A 22,810-nucleotide genomic window follows, 5' to 3' on the forward strand; every position below is an offset into this window, starting at 1 on the left:
GGGGAGCAGCGGGTGACAGGAGAGGTCTGCGTGCCATGTGGGACCCTCCTCTGGTGGCCGGGGAGCAGCCGGGGATTGAACCAGGGTTGCAAAGGCTGCTGGCAGCTTCGCAACCCAGTGCTCAACCACTGCTCTGCTCATTTAAACCTCATTTCTAATTTAAGGCAGTACAAGAACATTGTAATGGACACTAGGAGAACATATTAGTGTCCACATTTTATTTTGATTATTTCTTAAAAAATTAATTCTCTTTATTTTCATCTATGTAATCAAATTGGCTGGTGAAGTCTCTTTTTCCCTCTGTAGATAATTTGTTTTGTGAACTTGGCAAGTGATTCTTGCCAATATTACTATATCCTTGTTTTACAGATAATGAAACTGTGGCTCAGAGATGACCAGGGATGTTTCCTAGCTGGCAATGCATGCTAGAAACCCATGCCAAATATCATAAATGTGTGGCAAACTTTGGATTTCCTTGGTTCGTATAATTTCCACAAATGTGCAAATCAATTGCTGGTCACTCAGTGGTAACATAGCACTGCCAATAATGGACAGAAATTATTGGAATTCAGGAGGGGAGGAAGTAGAGACAGGTCAGGCTACTGCAGTGCTAGGATAACTGGTCACCCCTAGATCTATAGTGATGGTGATACCGATGGGATATAGAAGTCATGTGGTCCTACTAGTTATTTTCCAGAAAAGGAGACAGCCCTGTTGTTTGTGTTGGAAGAATCACTTCCCAAGTTCACAGAACAAGTTATCTACAGAGGGAAAAAGAGACTTTATGAGACAAAATCCTTTCCCCCCAATTCCTTGGCTTTTTGGGGTATTTTATATAAACTCTCTTTCTCAAGAAAAGTTTAATTGAATTCTTTCATAGTGGTATTTCAGACAGGTTATTTAGATGAGAAATATTTATTCAGAAATGCTTTCACTGCCTCCTTCCAACAACACCAGATAAACTACCATTTAATCTACCTACACATATAATCTGTCTAACTTGTCTATAAAAACATAAGGATTCTATACCCCAATCAGGAGACAAAGTCACGATCTTCATTCATTTTATCCTTTTTCTAGTCTGTTGCACCAACTAAAGATCCTGGGTTATTAAATCAATTTTCCTGATTCACTTTCAGGCCCATCAAATGCCTGCAGATAAAGATTTCATCGTACAAGAATTGTAATTTTCCTCCTCTTAAGATTTACATTTCATTTTGATACACTTCACAGATATGCACAAGAATAAATGTTCTTCACTTTTCATAGTGTAAAACTCCTTTGCTCCTCTCCTTTCTCTTATTTTTTGTTGGGAAAATGTATAGCAGAGACATTAGGTTATTTTTTTTTTTTCAATAAATCTGGTAAAGACTATATGGGAGAGAAAGGAAGCTACATATTATTTTTTTCTATACTTTGAACTTAATGCATTATATTCAACTGGACAGGGAAGCTGAGCTTGAATATCATTGATGACATTAAATTTGATCTTAGAAAAAAAACTAACATTTTTGGGTCCTATTTTTCTCTATTTCTTTTTTGAGAATGATAAACCTACTTCATGGTGGGGAGGCTGATAGGAATAAATTAAATCCTCATTTACAAAAGGACATTACAAAATGTCATGTACATAGTAAATTATAAATGTTTGTTTAATGTAATTAAAAGTGCTGAATGACCAGTATGTGTCAGACACTGTGATAGGTATAGTGGGGTTAGAGAAATTACATTAAATTGATAATATTGATGTCATTCAATAAATCTCCTTGAGTACCCAACAACGAGGGTGACTGGCCACAAGGAAGGAGAGAAATTGACACACAAATTCAGAGGAGTGAGTTTCTTTCAGAGCATAACCATGAAGAAAGAATGAATTTTGTTAACCCTATGATTATGTAATTTTCACCTTATAAATTATTTTTCAAGAATTAGATTAAATGTACATTGAAACTGTTAAAAACCAAGCCCTTCTGTGTATAGCATTGCAGTCAGTTCATCACAGATTTAAGCTTTGAAAAATCATTTTGCAATTTTTTCCTGAACATGAAGATAATTTAATTTCAGAGATTTTGAAAAAAGTTAAAATACAATAATACAAACTACCTCACTTAAATACCAAAAAGTTAACTTTGTAAAGTGTTAAGAATCAAAAATAATAAAAATATGTCTATGTTACATATAGGCAGTATTTTCAAAATAAATTGACGAGGAAGGAGTAGAGCACTGAAGTGTCTAAACTTCAGAGTCCTGCGGGAACATGCAATGCCAAGGAACGTGGTTGAGGAAAAAGTCAAGCTTGGGAAATTTTGGAAACACAGAAAAATGCTTAATAATAGGGAACATATTCCATATGAAGCTGTATGTATATGTGTGCACACAGCTGTATGTATATGTGTGCACATGTGTTACTGTATTGTTAGGAGAAAAAGTAGATCATAGCATGGTATGTAAAGTATGAACTCCTTTTTATTTATACACAAGAAAAATGCCTGAAAAATGATACAACAAAATGATAACAATGATTATCTCTAGGTGGTGGGGATATGGATGATTATTAAATTCTTCTTTTTGTTCATCTGTATATTCTGACCTGTCTACAGTGAACATGATTGCTTTCTTAAACCAAATAGTAATAAGAAAGGCATTGAAATTGCTTAAATACAAATTAAACTAAAAACATACTGATTTTAGAAAAGAGTCCTTATCGTTTAGAGATACATATTGAAATATAAATGGACAAATTATTCTGATGTTTGAAATTTACTTAAAATACCCTGGAAGGGGAAGGTGGAATAGTGCTGTGGAGAAAAGAAAATTGGCCATAAGTTTATAGTTGCTAAAGCTGGATGAGTACATGAAAATTCATTATACTCTTCTGTTTTCTTCTGTCTCTTTAAAAATTTCCATAATAAAAAGTGTTAAAAGCGTAAGCTGTCCAGCTTTGCTGAAGCAATCATTGTAGACAATGCCAAATGCAAGCTAATTCAGATAGGTTTTCCGTGTGGTGACATCTGCTAGAGGTCTTTCCATGACGGGTCCCTCTGTAAGTGAGCCAGTGACAGCACCTCCCTGGGGCCGCCAGAGCATCACTGTTACACTGCATTCTAGGCCACACAAAGTATCTTCAAATTCAAGTGTCACTTCCTCTGTGGAATCTTCCTGACTGTGCCACCTTCCCCAGCTGAAAGGAATCACTCTGCCCTTTGTAACTCAATGACAGCTCGTTTACTTGGGAGGATTGGGTTGGTTCCTGCTTACGATACCTGACTTTTTGTTCCAACTATAAGATCCTCACCTGCATTACTCATCTCTGTATCCCTGGGATAGAAGCCTTGTGGTTTGCTAAATAAATATTTGTACAATAAATATCTTGCTGAGTTTCTTCCTCATCTGTGAGAATAAATCAAATTTGTCAGGATGAGAAAATCAGTTGATCCTTTTAGGTCTCTGGAAGACTGTAACTTCAGGATTATCTTGGCTCTTAGCACAGGGATGGGTACCCATCTCCTATTTCCCAAACCTCCTGTACATGGCAAAAATGAGATTCTATGATCTCATGTAAGAGTAATGAAGTCCAGTAAATTTAAAGCAGACTTCCAGGAAACTTGAGAAGTAATACCTACAGGACAGAAAAACATAGAACTATGATAAACTATACGACAAAAATTCCTAACAGTTTTATTTTAAGCTGAAACAATCCTGAAGAATTAGACCTACTCCTCTGAATTCTTCTTTCCATTGAGCATCTCTGAAAATTAAATTGTCATTTTCCATGAATCAAGTGTATAAACTGTGAGTCTTCCCAAACTTCCTTGTGCGCTAGTCCCAGAGCACGTTCTCTTCTCCACTACACTTTCTACCTTTATTCTCATCTATGTTTCTTCACCAGGTAGGGTCTGTCCTTCTGTTGAATTTCTGTGAACTTGAAGATATACTCAAGTGTCACCTTGAGTCTTTCAGCCCCAAACAATGTCCCTTTTCTGAAACTCACATCACCTCATTTTATCACTTCTTATCCTGTGTCACAGTTACTCATGTAAATGTCTGCTATTCTGAAACAGCTTGATGCAGGGGTCATTCCTCAGTCTAGGTGACATTATCTCATCACATCTATACCTTGTATTGCACCTCACAGGTACATGCTCAACCACAAATGAATTGAAGCATCAGTAATTAGGTTTGACTAATTAAAATTTTTCATCAAATTTTTGGTATTATATTGGCATTCCATATGCTGTTTTTATTTCCCAAAATATTTGCCACAGTAAAGTTTGTGAGAATGACAGAAATAAGGTGTTTTTTCCTGGTAGTCCACTAATATGAAGGCAAAAGCAGAAAAAATTGCTTTTGGAGGAGAGAATCTGAGAAGTGTAATCTGCTTTGACAATACTCAAAGCAAAGTTGTTCTTGGAAACTACATGGCAAGCAAGTCCATAGCTTGTTCAAGTTTAATTGTGGGACTTTCAAGGTTACCGTGGTGGTTTGTTTCTGGCAAGACAGAATCTGCGAACTGGAAATGGTAGGTTATGATTTTACATTTTTTTTAAAGATTTATTTATTTATTTATACAAGCACTGGGTACAGTCAGAAGAGCAGGAGGGTGAGAGAATTCACCAGAGCCAGAGCGGGGAGCAGAGCAGGCAGAAGGACCGAAGTACACTGCTGAGGGGAGCAGCGGGCTGCAGGAGAGGTCTGCGCGCCATGTGGGATCCTCATCCGGTGGCCAGGGAGCAGCCGGGGATTGAACCGGCTCCGCAGAGGCCGCGGGCAGCTTTGCAACCCAGCGCTCAACCACTGCGCTCAACCACTGCGCCACCGGGGAGGCCCTGATTTTACATTTTTAAGTTTCACTTTTACTTTACAAAAGGCATGCCTGTCTTTTCTCTCCCTTGTTTTTTTCTTGCAATTTTGCCCCCCCTTTCCCCTTACTCTTATTCTTGTCTTATCTCTTCCTAATTCCCTCTCTTTCTCCTTCTCCCAGCATTCACTTCATATCTGCTTCCCTTTCCCATCTGTCCCCTCTTCTCTCTTCCCTTCCTCCCCATATACCTTCTCCCTCCCATGACATTTAATTAGAAATGAAGTAGATCACAGGTGACTTAAATGAGTCTGAAACTAGAACTCAGTCTATCTGTTGCTTGGGACAGACACTTGAGAGAAAGAGAGGAGAGAATCAGCTCTGAGCAATGGACTACAATTCAGAAGGTATAGCGTGGAGCCAAATGCCAAAAAGGTACCTACGCAAAAATAGCCATCAAAAGGATCTAGCACAAGGTCATGGATTGCCCCAAAAGTCCGCTGGGACATGGTGATGGGAGACCAGCCTGGGAGCAGGTCATGACTGGAGATCTACAAGGGATTCAGGGAGCCATTTATAAGGAGAGGTGGGGAGAACAGGACCTCAGTCATTTGTCTTGGCTTTGCCATATATTGTGGGGAATGACAAAAGCAAGGAGAGCCTTAGAGGCCTGGTTTCCGGGGAAATAATCCAGGCTAAGCCAGTTATTGATATCAGGGAACAGAGCATGAGAAGAGAAATTTCTTAAAGGGAAATCAATAAGAGTTTGGTTACAAGAGCAAGAGAAGGACCCACATCCTAAGGCAGGTCACTCACATGTGGAACAGGATAAACCTGAACTGCCCAAATCGCACTCATTATAATAACTACAAAAAGGACAGGGTGTTTCTAGAAACTGGAGAAAAAAATTAGTCTCCCACTAATGACCCAGTAGCTATGGAACAGTCCACCCTCAGTTGTGCAGAGGCAGTGTTCTTAGCGGTTAGGATCGTACACCACCACTATGTCGGTCTGTGCTTGCAAATTAAGCACACCACCTGGAAGGTGAGACACCCTGGGAAAGTAACTTAACCTCTCTTTGATTCAGCAATCTCATCTATGAAGTGGGGGCAATAGTACCATGGCTTGAGCCTGTCAGGATTAAATGAATCCTCATTACCAAAGGATTAGAATTGTGTATGGCCCATAGTGTTAGTCATGAATGAATCAACGAACAAACTAACTTCTCCAGACTCACATATTTTCAACCAAAGTATTTGCTGAAAGCCCTTCTATTGAATCAAATCAATTGAATTACAACTAATAGACTCCTTAGTTTTCGGGGCAACTGATGCATTTTTCATTTACCAAGCTTAGGCCACAAGAACATGGCCCCAAACTCACTCAACACAATAAAAATGGCACCTCCTGTGCATCACATCCCAGGAAACTCATCCACATTATTTCATTTGCAAACTCAGTCTCATTTTTATGCCCTTTTATTTTACCCCAACACCCCAGAAGGCAACATAGTGTTGTGGCTAAAAGGACAGCCATGGAGTTAGACACAGCTGGACTTAGAGGTCTATGTTATCCTTTTTATTCTGGCAAAACTTCCAATCCTTCTGACTTTCAATTTTCTCGTCTGTAGATAATACCCATATCTCAAATGAAGATAATACCCATATCATAGAATTGTTTTGAGGATGAGGTAAGACTTTGCATGCAAAGGGCTTAGCACAGAGCCAACCCATAGTAAACATTTAATGCTTTTTTAGCTTAAAGTCATAGATCATAATCTGGTTGAGTCCACCTTCTCAACTGTCTCCAAACTCTGTCCCTTCTGTCCCATCCTTCCGAACACTTTCTTAGCATCTGTCCTCATGCTGTGTGTACCTCCTTACTGGACTGTAAACTCCTGGGGAGACAGGGGTCCATTTGTCTTCACTTCTACTGATTTATCTTGAATGTTCATAAAGACAAATGTTCATTGAATTGACTCTCTGCAGAACTTGATTTTCTTCTTACACTTGGTGCAATAAGTAGAAGAAATAAGGCTAAAACTCTGACATTCTTGAGTGTTGAAATAATGCCTTGTGGAAATTTGGTGCACAGCAAACAACTTGGTAACTTGGTCAATTCAACTCCCCCACACAAGGACCCCAAGGCAATATTGAGACTGTTTTCTGAAAAACTGAAGGCGCTTTTTACAGAAAAAAAACCTGACCAGCAGTTCTGTTCAGAAGCTGAATATCTTGCCTCTTAGACAATATATAGCAAAATTTGTCAGCAGGAGACAGAACAGTGTAAGGGACTGAGAAATGGAAAGAAAAAAAGAAGGCATGAAAGGAAAATCCCAGCTTTACATTTATTAGTGTCTGTATTTACCAAACTACTTGTCAGAAATATGTATTTTTAAACAGCACCAATTAAAACTAACAGTTTAATTGACATCTGATGAAAAGAAGCACCATATTGTGGCTCAGTTAAGTCTCATTGATTTGCTATTTGATCCCTTTTTTGGTGTTGCCAGTAATTTTCTAGCTTCATTACTGATAATATCAACTGCTCAGACTATGAGGGACACTTTGGGAAGGGAGGAATGTGACATTGTGTTACAAAGTGACACAGTTCAAAAAAGACAACTTTTACTTGATAACCAGGTGCAATCCTTAAAAGAAGCCAATGCAGCTTATGAGACAGGCAGCACTCAGACAAGGTAATTATGATATCTTTGCTTGTTCTAGCAAACCCATCTGCTTAACTGGATACGCTGATTCACCTGGTCCTGATTTCTACTGTAGGTAGACATCCAGGTGACATCTCATACACATCTCCTTGTTCATGAAAACATGAATGAATATTTTGCTCAAAAGTAATGTGCTCTACAGCTTTTCCAATACATGAACTTCCACCACTATGCAAACCTATGTAGTCTTTCTTTTAAGAAAAGGCAACTTTTTTTTTTAAAGATTTATTTATTTATTTATACAAGCACTGGGTACAGTCAGAAGCGCGGGAGGGTGAGAGAATTCACCAGAGCCAGAGTGGGGAGCAGAACAGACAGACTGACGAAATACACGCTGAGGGGAGCAGCAGGCGCGGCAGGAGAGGTCTGCACGCCATGTGGGACCTTCGCCGGTGGCCGGTGGCCGGAGATCGAACAGGCGCTGCAGGGGCCGCGGACAGCTTCACAGCCCAGCACTCAACTGCTGCGCCACTGGGGAGGCCCAAAAGGCAACATTTAACTAAGCAACCCATAATAATGCAAGGTGAACAAAAGTGATAGACATTGTTTCCAACTGAGCCCTAACATATAATCCATAATCTGTATTTTCTCCCTTGTCAAGCGCTCAGCTAGAAGTTGAGGACTTTAAGAAGCTGCTGACTGGAAGGATCTTGGGTCTCTGAGTCACCACCTGGAGGGAATTCACCACACTAGACATCAGCATCAAATTTCTTATGACTTAGAGTTTGACTTTTAATTGAGTTAAGACAGTGGGACTTGGGGTGTTGTTAAAGCAACTACCTTTACTTACTCTTATTGTGTCTTGTTCTATTGTATGATGACTTAATTCTCATTGTGATCTAGTTATCCACACCTCCCACTCTGTCCTGCTCAGTTTTGGTCTCACTGTGCTCCTATTTCGCCTGCACCCTTTGGTTGACCATTTAATACTACTATTGCCATCAACCTAGAAAAGTTTGCTGATGTTTTCCTTTATTAGTACAAGGTATAGGTGTAGTAGTGGCAGTGATGGTGGTGGTGGTAGCAGTAGTAGTAGATGCTCTTCAGAAGTATGTAATGCTCTGGAGAGTATATATATTTGTAATCATTGTCTTAGTTTGATTTTGACTCTCAGGTTTTTTGTTTTACTTCAAGTGCTTCACATGTACTCTCTCCACTTCTGAATCTGAACTTGTATCACTGGAGAAAGTCACAGAAATATAATCTTTGATTCAAAAACTCCTGACTTTTGGAAAACATTCCAATTAATGCTATTTCCTCACTGCTTCTGAGCAAAACTTTTGATCATCTCATCTACTCCCTGTTTAAGTTTTCATAGCTTTTTTTAAAAAATGTCTTTTTATTAAGACTTTAGTGTTAGAACATTTATAGGTTCACAAAAAAACTGAGAAGAAAGTTAGAAATTCCCCATATATCACCTATTCTGAAACATACATAGGCTCCCTTTGCCAATATCCTTCCTCAGCTTGATACTTTTTGTTATAATTGATGAAACTTCATTGATGTATCATAATCACCCAAAGTTCATAGTTTACATTAATGAAGTTTCATTCTTGGTGTTTTAAGTCTATAGATTTGTATGAATGTGTAATGGCATCATTATGGTACCACGCAGAATTTTTCACTATTCTAAAAATCCTCTGTACTACATTTAATCATCCCTCTCCTTCTTCAACCCTTGGTAATCACTGATCTTACTTTTTCCATTTTCCAGAATGTAACATAATCAGTATCATACAGTATGTACAGTCTTTTTAGACTGGCCTTTCATTCTTTATAGAATTTATCCAAACTTTCTACTTACCTCAAAACCTCACCCCTTATTTCTAAGATTAATCCCTCCTTCTAGTAATTATTTTTTCTCTCATTTCTCTCACAAGACAAGAGGTTGAAGCCTGTGTTTTATTTATCCTGCTTCTTACCTCTTTATCGTCATGCTTCAAAGCAACCTATACTCTAGACCTATCAAAATTCTTAGCCTACATTTCATGGTAAGCCCTTCCATTTTGCATCTCTCTGATGGCCTTCCATATATTGTGCGGCCATCTCTCTACTTGCAATTTTCATATATTGGTCATAGTTCCTACTATGGAAATTAAGGTACCTTATTATATATTATATGCTTTTATATGATATTATCATTTTCTTAAATGCCAATTCTGCCTCTTCCCAACCTGGAAAATTTTTCAAAAAGCAGATCAAATATCATCCCCTTTATAAAGTCTTCTCTGGTACTCAAAAGCAGACATATTGACAACCTTTTTGACTTCCCAAGGCACCTCAAGTATTATTTTTACTTTTTATTGCATTATCAGTATCCCTCTGCAGGGATTCTACCCCTTACACACATAGCCTTAGACTTTGAGTATCAGACCATGTATGATGGCTTAGGATACAGAGTAAATGGGATTGAAGATTGAGAAAGGAGTCAACAGTAAGTTTGGCTTTATTCTATGTTAACAAACTACAAACATAACCTGAGTATTTTGTGTTCTTTAGGTGAAGGTCAGTCAGGCATAGCCACTAGAGGGGACACAGGAAGACAAAGTCTATTATACTCACAGATCCTAGAGAGACAAAATCACTGTATACCACAAGGGCCCATTGGGGGCAGAGCTGAGGGAATCTGCCCAACTAGGCAGGTGGGGAACCAAGAAAAAGTGTATATTGATGGGCCAGCATCTTCATGGGAAGTCTAGGCTTGTTCATTGGTGTGTTTGAATGACAAGTAAAGGTCAAGAAGATTTCAGTGATGTGTTTGAATGTTACTTGGTCACAGTGAGGGAAGGAGAGGAAGCAGAAGTTGTGATGGGGATAGTTGCATCAAAGGGATACACTTATATTTTAACCTGGAGCCCCTTACAGCTAAATTGACAGGATATTGAGGCACAGGGGAAGAGAAGATGAAAAAGGAATAAGTTCCTGAAATTTACAACAGACTGATTATTTCAGATGTGCCCTAAATGGCCTAAAAAAGCAGAACTATGATCAACAGATGAACATTGCAAGTAGAGAGATGGCTGCAAAATGTATGGAGGGCCATCAGAGATATGCAAAATGGAGGAAACTACTATGGAAGCTAGGGTACCTTTTATAGCAGGGGCCAGGTGTGCACCTGTGGCAAAGTTGCTATAGATTCATGCAGCAGATAGGGTCCATGTAGAACTGTGTAATATTTATCAGTGTGGATCAAATCAATGCCCAACTTGTATTTTGACAAAGGTCAAAATATATGGATTTTATATGAGATTCCTTTCCCTGTCTTTTCTTCATGTTTCTAGTTCAACAAGATGTTCTGGAGTAAACAAATTTGGGAAGTTCTTACAATATTCCTTGGCTAGTAATACAGAGCCATTTACAAAAAATATTTAGTAATCCTGAAATAAATAAAGGGAACCATACCACATGGCTTATCTCATCATTTTCCAAAAACTTTGTTTGCAAAAACTTTTTATTGAGTAATATATCTGTGAATATATCTTGGAAGAAATCCAAATAATTCTGCAATTACCTGGGCAAGGATATCTCCTTCTTTGGAGACAAATATAATTTTTTTCTTTTCTCCTTTACTAATTGTCTCTTAACTAATTTCAGTTACACCAGGTCTAAGATATATGGTTGTGGGCAGAGTGAAGGAGAACTTACTCCCAAAGGGAGAAAGTTATTTACCAAACTCTTGCTTTTTTTCAATACTGATCCCACTCTACAAAAGACACACTGATATTATTTTTACACTCGGGATACCAGGTTCTAACTCACATTCAGGTAGTAAAGGGGCATGCAGGATTCAAAGTTTCATGATCTTTTCAACTGACATTGAGCTAGGAACCCAGACAGAGACAATTTCAATGAAGAAACTGTCAAAATTCCTAGTTAATGGCCAATGATTTTTTTCTCATTATTTGAAAGAGTCAACAGTCCCTAGAAGCATACATATCACCTTGATAATAGCTACTAGAGCCTATTAAGACCAGAAATTTATTTTTTGATAGTTGCTCCAAGAGTGAAGATGCAGGGGAATATAATCATTACTCAAAGGCAATATGAAAACTAATAACCCATTACCTTGGTCATCTGTAACCCCAGACTAGACCACCTTCCTCTTTTTTTTTTTTAAGATTTATTTATTTTTATACAAGAACTGGGTAAAGGCTAGAGGTGCTGGAGGGTGAGAGGATTCACCAGAGACAGAGCGGGGAGCAGAACAGGCAGACAGACCGGAGTACACTGCTGAGGGGAGCAGAAGGCAAGACAGGAGAGGTCTGTCCCGCCATGTGGCTATCTCCATGGCTGGCCGGGAATAGAACCAATGCTGCAGAGGCTGCAGACAGCTTCACAGTGCTGCATTCAACCCATTGGGCCCCCAGGGAGGCCCGAAGCCACCTTCTTAAAGAAAGGCTTATGAGTAACCGCCTGGGTGTGAGTTAGAACCTGTATGAATAGAACAGAAGTAAATGAGTTAGCTATGCCCATGGACACTGGGCCAGGCAACAAATGATGGTAAATTCTGAATGTTTTTACCTTCAGAGATACCTTCTATTATGGTCATATGGGCTCATACTTAGTTATCAAACTATTCAATACAAAGTAGGTTTTCTTATTTATATTCATCAACAGTATCCAGAACTGCCCTTTAGGACTTGAATCAGCATCAGCTTAGATAGTGTAACTGCACTCATTTGCTGCAACTCCAGTCCAAAGTAAAGAAATTGGAATATTTCTGAAGACTTTTGCCTCTGCTGCACAGCTTTTCTGGGGCTATTTAAAATGCAGAGTGTTTTCAGTTTGTGGTGAGAATGGACTGAAGGGAATTTGAAACATTTTTTTCATACATTTTGCATCGTCTCATTGGTATCATCATCTTGTATTTTTTTTGTAATTGAAAGAACTAGTAAGAAGCTAATAATAAAAAAGGACAATAGCCTAAGAACCACTTTTACTGATTTCACGATCTTGAAATGGTGTCAAAATAGGTAGAAAACTAGCCTCTACGTAACTTTAAGGACACTCAAAATGCCAAGAAAAAAATCCTCTGGCTTTATGTTTTGTTTTGTTTTGTTTTGTTTTTCAGGGAGAAATAATTGCCCTTCCTCCAGCATGATCTCCATTAGCTCTCATAGCAATTCTGTAAAGCCTATAATACTCCTAGTAATGAGGCAGCCTTAGGTCCTTGCATTAGGTTTATTTTTTCTTGCTCAGATGGCAGAGTGGTGAAAAAAAAACTTTTTTAAAGAATAAAAAGTCTTTCTCATTTCCACAACACAAATGATAGCCAGCAGCAAAAAGAAGGATGGAAGAATCCCTAAAAACTCCACATCCTGCTACCTAAGCATTTAAAGAATTAGTTTCCTGAAGTTCGGCTGCCAAATTTGTAAACAGCTGCAAAGGTCTTTAGATTTATTTTACAACATAGTCTATCTCACTGCAAATAGCCTACAGGTTCGCCATTAATTGGTTATCATTAATTTTGTTTATTTCCTTGATTGGATGAGGGGGTGCTAGGGTATAGGACAAGAGAGAAACTTACTTTACCATTATTCTTCCACTAAGTTTACCTTAATGTTCTCTACAAGGAAAAGAAATAACTCTGGGAGCGTGTGTCTTTTCACCAGCCCCCTCCTTGCAAAACTCTCACTTAAGATTCTACTTTTCACTGCTTCTTTTAATGACCATATTATTTTGATTTTATTAGACTGACTTCTTTCTCATTTCCACTAATGGATGACTTAACACATGACTCACTCTTACAGCTATTTATTTTGATGTTTGGGTATACAGGGATGCTTTTAAAAAATTCCATCTATATAAGTATTTGGACCACTTTACATTGAAGGCCATGTTTTATTACCCATAATAGAAGACTTCTACTCTGAGGAGACCAGTAATACTGGTAAATTTATAGTACTTTTACCTTCCTAGCAAACTAGAGAACTCTGAGTGAAGGAATTGAACTCTGCTTAAGTTATTACTGGGGAGAAAGTGAGGTGTCTGAGGTGCTGTGCTTGGACATTTGGGTCTAAGTTAAACTTTGCTTTAACCAGAGCAGTAAATAGACCAAAATATCTACTAAAGTTATGGTATTAAGAACAACTGAATACCTATATCTATTAGGCACAAGGGTAGAAAAAAAATCAATTTGAACCTTTTTAAATTTTTTTTAAATCTATTTTTTTTTAGACTTATTTATTTATACAAGCACTGGGATACATGCCAGAGGCACGGGAGGGTGAGAGGATTCAGCAGAGACAGAGTGGGGAGTAGAACAGGTGGATTGACTGAAATACACTGCTCTGGGGAGCAGCGGGCAAGTCAGGAGAGGTCTGCTGCACAATGTGGGCATCTCTCTGGCTGGCTGGGAATTGAACCAGAGCTGCAGACGCTGCAGACAGCTTCACAGCGCTGCACTCAACCCACTGCGCCACTGGGGAGGCCCTCTTTCTTTTTTTTAAATTGAGATAATATTGGTTTCCATTATCGTTTCTTTCAAAGGTACAGACTCTCCCCCTTCGGGTGTTATTATGACACTGCATCCACCACCACAGCACCCATAGTTCACCACCAAATTCCATAGTTCTCCCTTCACAGTTTGTTATCACACCTCCTTGCTCTGGGAGTGCTGTTAGCCTCAGTTCTGCGATTAGTTTCTAGGGTTTATTGTTAGTTACACTTTATCTGACCATTTGTTTGGCTTCTCTATATTCCATGTATAAGTGATGTCATCAGGTATTGTCCTTCTGACTTATTTTGCTTATTATAATCCACTCTAGTTCCATCCATGTTTTCATAATAGCAAGAGTTCTTTTTTTTCTTTTTGGTAGCTGAGTGTATTCCATTGTCTGTATATTTACATCTTCCTGATTCCACTCACCTGTATATTCGGGCACATAGGTCATTTCCGCAGCTTGGTTATTATAAACAGTGCTGCAATAGGAGTGCATATTCCCCCTTGAATTACAGTTTTAGTATAGTTTTGTATATTTCTTCAGGTAGATATTTGGAAGTGGAATTGCTAAGTCATATGAAAGATCATGTTGAGAAACTCCCATAATGTTTTTTTTCCACAGAGACTGGACCATTCTACATTCCCACCAACAGTGTAAAAGAGTTCCTTTTTCTCAGGACATTAATTTGTTTGTTTGAATTCATATATAATATGAATATATATATAATAGTTAATTAGCTTTTCTGTGTTTTCTTCCATTTCTTGGAATTTCTTTATGAAGGAAATGTTGAATTCTATATTTGGCAGAAAGAAGAGATGTCCATGTGTTTTTGGTTGGGTTCTGAAGATGTGTTTTTGCTCTGTGTATTCTCCTGAGGACTCAGGTTGCCATTTGTTGTATTTTTTCACCTCCCCCTTTTTTATTTTCTGAATATTAGGGATGCAGTGCTTCCACTTTTCCAGTAGATGGAGCTGTATGTCATGGATAACTACTCTGCAGGTCTTCAGTGAGTGGGATAGGCTTCTGGAAGGGTCTATGGCTCTGCAAATGCTGTTTGTGGGCTTTGCTCATGCCTGTGGAGGCTGCTAACTCTTCCTTCTAGGAACCAGACGTGCATCTGTGCAGTCTGTGAGCAGGACCTCAGCACAGCACAGTGTGCTCCATGTGCCTTTACAGTATTTACATGTCCCTCTACCCAACTGCCCCTCACGGGAGTAAGCTTTGCCATCCTCATTGGGAACCCTGTCTGCCCAGCTCACCACATCTCTCAAGCCCATCCCTCCTGCAACTAGAACTGCAGCATTCAGCTTTGCCTTACAGGGGTGCACTTATGAACCAGATTCCACCCTGGCAGCTGCCCCCTCTTCCACTCACCCTCCTGTTCTACCCAGAGTTGAATTTCCTTCACATTGTGTCATACTCAGTAGCATTGACCCCCGGTGACCACGAGGCACTCTGGCTTTGCCCCATGCCATAGGATCCTCTGAGCTCAGTGCCTATCTGGACTTCTCAGTTTATTTTCCGTAGAGCAAAGCAGGGAACTTACTTTGATGTCATCTTCTCAGCTGTATCCCATCAATTTGAACTTTTAAAGAACATATGATATACCACACTTTATGTTAGGGTGGCAAGGAGAAACAGATAAATATGCCCCCACATAAATTCAGCATTTAACAGCATTAAATATATTTATATACAGATATATAACTTCTTAAACAGACATATAATCAACTTTTGTATATTTAGTTGATATATGTAATCAACTGAGTTAGAGTAAATACATAATTGAATGTAACCTTGTAGAAATGAGTTCCAGTTCTGCATAAGACAGACACACATCTCCAGTCTCTCCCACTGAAAGTAACTAGCAGTACCAGAAAACAGGCTGCAGCAGCTTTCTGATGTCTCTGAAGACTAGATGCTGCCAGGCAGTTGGGAAACTGGAAGTACCACTGAATCACAATGTCACAATGTCTTTTTTTAATTTATTTTTTTATTTATATATATTTTATATCATTGTTCATTTTTAAGCAATGTTTGCTTCCCCCACCCCACCCTCCTCAGGAGTAGTCCCCACAGAATTTCCTTCATCAGTGTACCCTGTGCACCATCACCACAGTACCCTGTGCTCCTCACACCCTCCCTCTGATCCCGCTTCCTCCTCCTCCCCTGAAGGATGTTTCTGGTTTATAATTGTCTTGTTTTTGTTGTGGTTTGTTGTGTTTTGTATTGTTATTGCTTTTTTTCCCCTGATGCCTTATTTGGTTCCGCTGTATTCCTGCTATAAGTGAAACCATCCGATATTTTTCTTTTTCCTTCTGACTTATTTCACTGAGCATAAATCCTTCTAGCCCCATCTACGTTGCTGTAAATGGCATGAGTTTATCTTTTTTGATTGCTGAGTAATATTCCACTGTATATAAGTACCACATCTTCTTGAGCCAGTAATCTATTTTTGGGCATTTAGGTTGTTTCCAGGTTTAGCGCTGCAATGAACATGGGATATAAAAACACCTGAATCAACAATGTCTTTATAGCACCAAAACCAGAAGTGCATGCCAGGTGCAAAAAACAAAAGAAAAAAAAAAAAACACAAACAAACAACTGTTTGTGAAACCCTTTTTTCTGGTCCAAGGAACAGGAAATTGAATCCTGACTGGATGTGTAAATGTTATTTTAGTTTATATTGTTTTGGTTTTCATCCTCTTCTTCCCCAGCCCCAAGCAAACCTTTGATGTCAGCATTGACAGAAACAGTAGTGCCAGTAGTAAATATAATGGCAATGCCAGTAGAGCAGATAACTAAAAATTCTGAGCCAAGAGCACAGGAGCAATCATTGATTGCTCTTCTATCCTTCTCAATCCTCTCACCATCCCACCTAGGAGTATACAGAAAAGAGCACATGGCAGGGTAGGTAATTCAAAGACTGCTTTCTAGCCAGAAGAAAAGAAAGACCCTCAGAACTGAAAATTACCCAGGAGATTGTATATCAGGAGGAGATGGAGAAAATAATCCCATAAAGTTATGTATCGATTTTGGACTCGCACTTACACTTTGATTCTATCTATCTGAACTATAAACTACAGTTTTAGCAAGCTGATCTACAAAGGAGAACACTGCCCAAGTCCATGCAGGCCATCAAGTTGCACACACAGCAGGACAGATTCAAGCAGCCCTGCAATGCTTTGAAAATCAGATTGACATTTGAACCACAGACCTTGCAAAGCCACCTGGAAATTGTAGCCTGAACTCAACTAAATCAATTGCCTGCTTAAAAAAAAAAATCAACATTCAATATTTTCCATAGGATTTAAGATCAAGAGTCTTACAACATAATATCTCCAGGACACAATTCAAAATTATCCAACATGTGAAGGACCAGGAAAATTTCAATGACTTGCAAGAAAAAAGACATTCAATGGATGTTAACCTGAGATGATACAAATGTTTGAATTACCATTAAAGAATCATTAAAGAAGTTATTTTAACTGTGCTCTAAGTAGTTAGTCATCACTCTTGAAATTAATGGAAAGATAGGAAGCTGCTGGAAAGAACTAGAGGATATTAAAAAGAGCTAAATGGAAATTTTAAAACTAAAACAATACAATAACCAAAAGAAATACACTGGATGTGTTCAATAGCAGAATAGACATGAAACTGGGGAAGTCATTGAACTTTAAGATAAATCAATAGAAATTATCAAATCTGAATAACAGAAGGGAAAAGAAAGAAATGAACAGAGTTTCTGTCTGGGACACTTTGAAAATGCCAAAAGGTGTGGTATTCATCTCATCAAAGTCCAAAAAGAAGAGATACAAAATTGCAGAGATACAAAATTTTGAAGACAAAATTGTTGCAAAAATAATGGTTGAGGGCCTCCCCTGGTGACCCAGCGGTTGAGCGCTGGGCTGCAAAGCTGCCCGCAGCCTCTGCAGCACAGGTTCGAACCCCGGCCGCTGGCGAGGGTACCACATGGCACGCAGACCTCTTCTGCTCCCCTCAACAGTGTATTTTGGTCCTTCTGCCTATTCTATTCCCCACTCTGGCTCTGGTGAATTCTTTCACCCTCCCGCGCTTCTGACTGTACCCAGTGCTTGTATAAATAAATAAATAAATAATCTTAAAAAAAAAAAAAAGGTTGAAATTTTTACTTGCAAAATATAGAGAGATTCAATAAAATCCTGTCTATACTCTGCTTAAATGTCACTCCTGGCTAATTACTTTAACACGTTACTTAAATGCTTTAAGTTACTTAAATATGTTAAGTAAATTATTCTTACAAGACCCTGTTGTCAAAACACAATGGGATGGTACATTATCTCTTCCATTATTTTTTAGGAAGAATCTCCCTTATGAGGTATAACCTGGGTAATTGAGTATGCAGCTGAAAAAAAATCTTAGAAAGATATCACATCAGTTTTTAATGTTTTGTGTGTGCCTTTTTTAATGCATCACAAGGATGTTTAATGAGAAAATAAAGATGCATTCTTCAAGATTGCTACCAGATTTTCCACTACATTTAGGGAATTGAGTCTACATAAGGGTTTTTGGTTTTTTGAGGAAAGTAATACTACTTTGTTTCCTTCCTGCAGTCAAAATCTTATGTTTGAGTTAATTCAAATGATATTTTCATGAAAACATTCCAGGATTTATTTTTTCTCTCAGAATTCACATGCATTTCTTTGGTTTCAGATATATCAAGCTATAACATGTAGTAGTTTTTCGTGTATCTGCTTGAAGCCCACCCTATCTCATCTGTTGACAGTCTGCTGTATGAACACAAGTTGCCTCATCATGAATACCACTCTGTTTCATTGGGGTGGAAAACTCATTTATGGATGTTGGGGAACACAGAGATGAATGAGATATTCAGCCTTATTCCAATTATAAGACTGGGAAGCCAGACAGGCCTACACATTGGCTCAGAATTGTGATAAATACTCTGAGAGCTAAAGACACACACAGAGTCATGTGGCTGATCACCAGGAGGCTGCTAGGGGTGGCGCCACAGGATGAAGGTTCCTGGGCTTCCCTGACATGACGGGGCAACAGAGGGACATCTTCATAGGGCGACTGATGATATGGCCACTTCTTTCCCTCAGTAGGAGTCATCAGGGAAAAAGAGAGGTGGGGAAGAGGCAAGGAGGGAGAGAAAAAGAAAGAGTCCTGGGAAGGGCTAATCTAGGATGTTATATCCTCTAAATCCAGTCACATTCTATTAGAAGCAACTCACCTAATCCAGATCACACTAAAGGTGAGGGGATTATACAATGACATGAATGCCAGGAAAGGCATCATTAGGGCCCATCTTGGAGGCTGCCAATACAAGGGTCAATTCATTCTGAAATTGGAGTCTTGGACTCAGTGGAGGGTTCTGATTGGATCTTTTAGGACTAGATGTCTATGTCTAGACCAATTAACTATATCCATTGGATCAGAGTCACATTTCCAAAACATACCTACCGAAATCCTAAACCTGTGAACAGGGGGCAAGCTTTCAGAAAAAAGGAGCTAAACTGCTCCTTCTAATCGCGTGGGAGTTCCCACTGGCCCTCCACATGCACAAGCACTCCTTGCACGTACATGTGGACAAGCATACAAACGCCACAGCACCTTGCCTGCATCTGTTATATATGTTAGGATGCTGAAAACACTGAGTGAAACTTTGAAAATTCACATTTGAAGAGACTGAGGGCCAGAAGGAAGAGAGACCTATTTAGGATCACAGAGTAGGTTAGTGGCAGAGCAGGGTAGAGGTATGAGTTGCAGAAGATTTGTGTTTGATGCTGGTGGCTAGAGATGATGCCTGAGGCCCAGGAGGGGTTTTCAAAGAAGAGGGAAGCTGAAGCCTTGTCTGCGATTAGGGTTTACAGGGAAGAACAGAAAAATAGAAAAGCTGAAAGAATGAGAAATGATGCTGTTGGAGGAAAATAGCAGTAAGGTGACACTGAGACTGCAAAGTTGGGTCAAAAGAAAATTCAAGAGCCTCCCTGGTGGTGCAGGGGTTCAAGACAGTGCTGTCAAGCTATCGCTAGCCTCTTCAGCATGAGTTAGATTCCCCGGCTGGACAGGGAAGTGACCCACATGGTGCAGCAGACCTCTCCTGACATGCCCGCTGCTCCCCTCAGCAGTGTATTTCAGTCAGTCTGCCTGTTCTGCTCCCCACTCTGTCTCTGGTGAATCCTCTCACACCCCACATATTGGGCTTCCACCCCAGCTCTTGTATGCATAAATAAATCAATCTTTAAAAAAAAAAAAAAAAACCAGAGAGAGAAAGAGTTAGAAATGAGTGAAACCTGCAGCAGGTACTGGTTGAACAACCAAATGGAAAGAGATTTAGCAATTGAGGGAGCAAGTGATAAAGATGGAATGGATGAAACCAAATGCTTTCAGAGAGCTGGAAAGGGTGGCCAGGAATAGATGCTATAGGGTAAGGAAAAATGTCAGGCTTTTCTGCCCTCCCGCCGTCGGGATAGATGATGGATCCTTGCAGTCCTGAATGCATGCCTGATGGCGGGCACCTGTGGGCATAGGTAGATGAGATCCACCTGGGCTAAGACTGCTTTTAAGGGCGGCGTCACGGGGACGCCAGTAGAAACCAAGAACGAACAGAAGCCGAAAGAGAAGCCAAGAGAGAAAAAGAAGCAGAGAAGCAGAAGCAGAAGCAGAAGCAGAGAAAACCGGAGAGCACAGATAGAGTGAGGATTTGCTGGGGGCTGGGAGGACTGCCAGCCTCCCAGCCCCCCAGCACCCCTGCCTGCCATATGCCTGGTGAACCCCAATAAAAAACCTGCAAAAACCACTGTGGACTCTGACTCCTCCTTTACCCAGTCTGCTGGATCATAGAAAACCTGCTCTGGTCCATTCCTGACCTTACAGATGTGAAGGGTGATAGGACACTTTTTCATGAAAAGTAAAGGATAAGGATGAGAGAATGGGAAGAGCTCGGAGACTTGTTCCTGGGTAGGCACAGGGAGGGGAGGAGACTCAGAGCCCAGAGGCAGTGTCTAGGCAGGAGGACAGACTAGCAGCATCCTGGGGACACTGAGGGGCCAGGGCAGACTTTGGGAGCAGAAGGAGATTGTGCAGCTGCTGCTATGGGGGAGACCCTGGACATGAAGCCACAGGAAATGAAAGGCTAGCGACAAGTAATGAGGTCTCAAATGAGGTCGGACAGCAGGCTTTGCGGTGGGTTTCCCCATGTCCCTTTCCCAGAACATCTCTGTCCAGAAACCAGCTTCTCTGCCCAGTCTTTTAAGAGCTTGAGGTTCCCAGAACCATATTGTTGCTTTTGCTTAGACCTAGGAAGGCTGAGAATTTCACTAATGGTGGCCAAATGGAGAGTATTATAAAATGAGAAGCAGCTATTGTTCCCCTTAATGAAAAAAAATTATAATACCAAAGTATATACAGTGACCAAGAAAAAATGGAATTCAGTGGAGCAGCAAAACATCGCCCAGCTAAACTCAGGAAAACAAATTCCTTCCCTAGAACAACGATTAGGTTACAAGATGACATATTTAATTCTTCAATTGGTTATTTCTGTTATGTGCTTAAGAATAAATGAGCTTAAGCTGCAGCATGGGCTATTTAAGCAAATGTCAAGAAACGCATTCGTGGGGCTGTTGAAAAGCAGGAGAGTATAATGGTTATTATTGTGAGCTTTGGAGCCGAGCTGTCTGGGTTTGCATCTTGCCTCTGCCACTTAATAATTGCATGACCCTCGGTGAGTTATTGCCCCTTCATGCTTCATTTTCTAAATCTGTAAAATAGTGATAACAATAGTACCTATCTCCTGGGGCAGCAGTGAAAAGCCTTTCGCACAAAACCTGTTAAACACCATTCAGCAAATATTAATTAAGGACTATCATATCTTTAAAAATCAGATTGCTTGGTGATTTCATAGAAACATTGACACTTAAGGAATTCTGACACCAGGGCCTCCCTGGTGGCGCAAGGGGATAAGCACTGCACTATGAAGCAATTCACAGCCTCTGCAGCACAAGTTCTATCCCCGGCCGGCCAGGGAGCAACACACATGGCTCAGCAGACCTCTCCTGTCTCTCCCGCTGCTCTCCTCAGCAGTGTATTTCAGTCAGTCTGCCTGTTCTGTTCCCCACTCTATCTCTGGTGGATCCTCTCACCCCCCCACCCCCCGGCCTGTACCCCAGCTCTTGTATGCATAAATAAATAAATCTTTAAAAAAAATTTAAAAAAAGAAAAAAGAATTCTGAGATAACTTGGTCCTATAGTTTTCAAACGGTTTTACTCAGCGCCTAACAGTGAAAGAGAGATGCTTCTGGGGTTCCCTTGGGGGGTAAATGGGGAAGCAGAGCTGCGGTGCCTTAGCTCTTGCCTGGCTTTGATCAGAATAGCTCTGCTTCTATCAATTTCACACATCTGGAATATATCTAGAAAGCAGCTTTCTTTACAAATGAGGGCTCTGAGATTCAGAAAGGGAAGTGACTTTTCCAAGGCTAAATGGGGAGTTTTCAGTAGAGCAACTTCCAGCACCCAGGGCTCCTGCAGTGCAGGGCTGTCTCCAACTTTCTATCCATTCAGGAGCCATCACTATAGGGCAGAAGTTCTCCCCCATCCACAGGGCCCAATTAAGAAGCTTTCTTACCCCCCAGGCAGGACTGTCCCCTCCTGGAGCTTCCACAGGGTCTACGCAGCATACTGTTTCAAACATCCATTTTTATGATGAATGAAAAGTGATCTGACTTTCAAAAAGAATCACTTTTCCCATGTTTGACTCCCTACTGTCAAGCCCAGAAAATGGCACATAGTAGGCGCTATGCCAAAGAGGGATGGAAACGCGCATCTCAGACCGCAAGCTGA

The sequence above is a fragment of the Talpa occidentalis genome, unplaced genomic scaffold (assembly GCF_014898055.3).
Source record: "Talpa occidentalis isolate TD23 unplaced genomic scaffold, MPIMG_talOcc4v2.1 talOcc4.4, whole genome shotgun sequence".
Classification (NCBI taxonomy): Eukaryota; Metazoa; Chordata; class Mammalia; order Eulipotyphla; family Talpidae; genus Talpa; species Talpa occidentalis.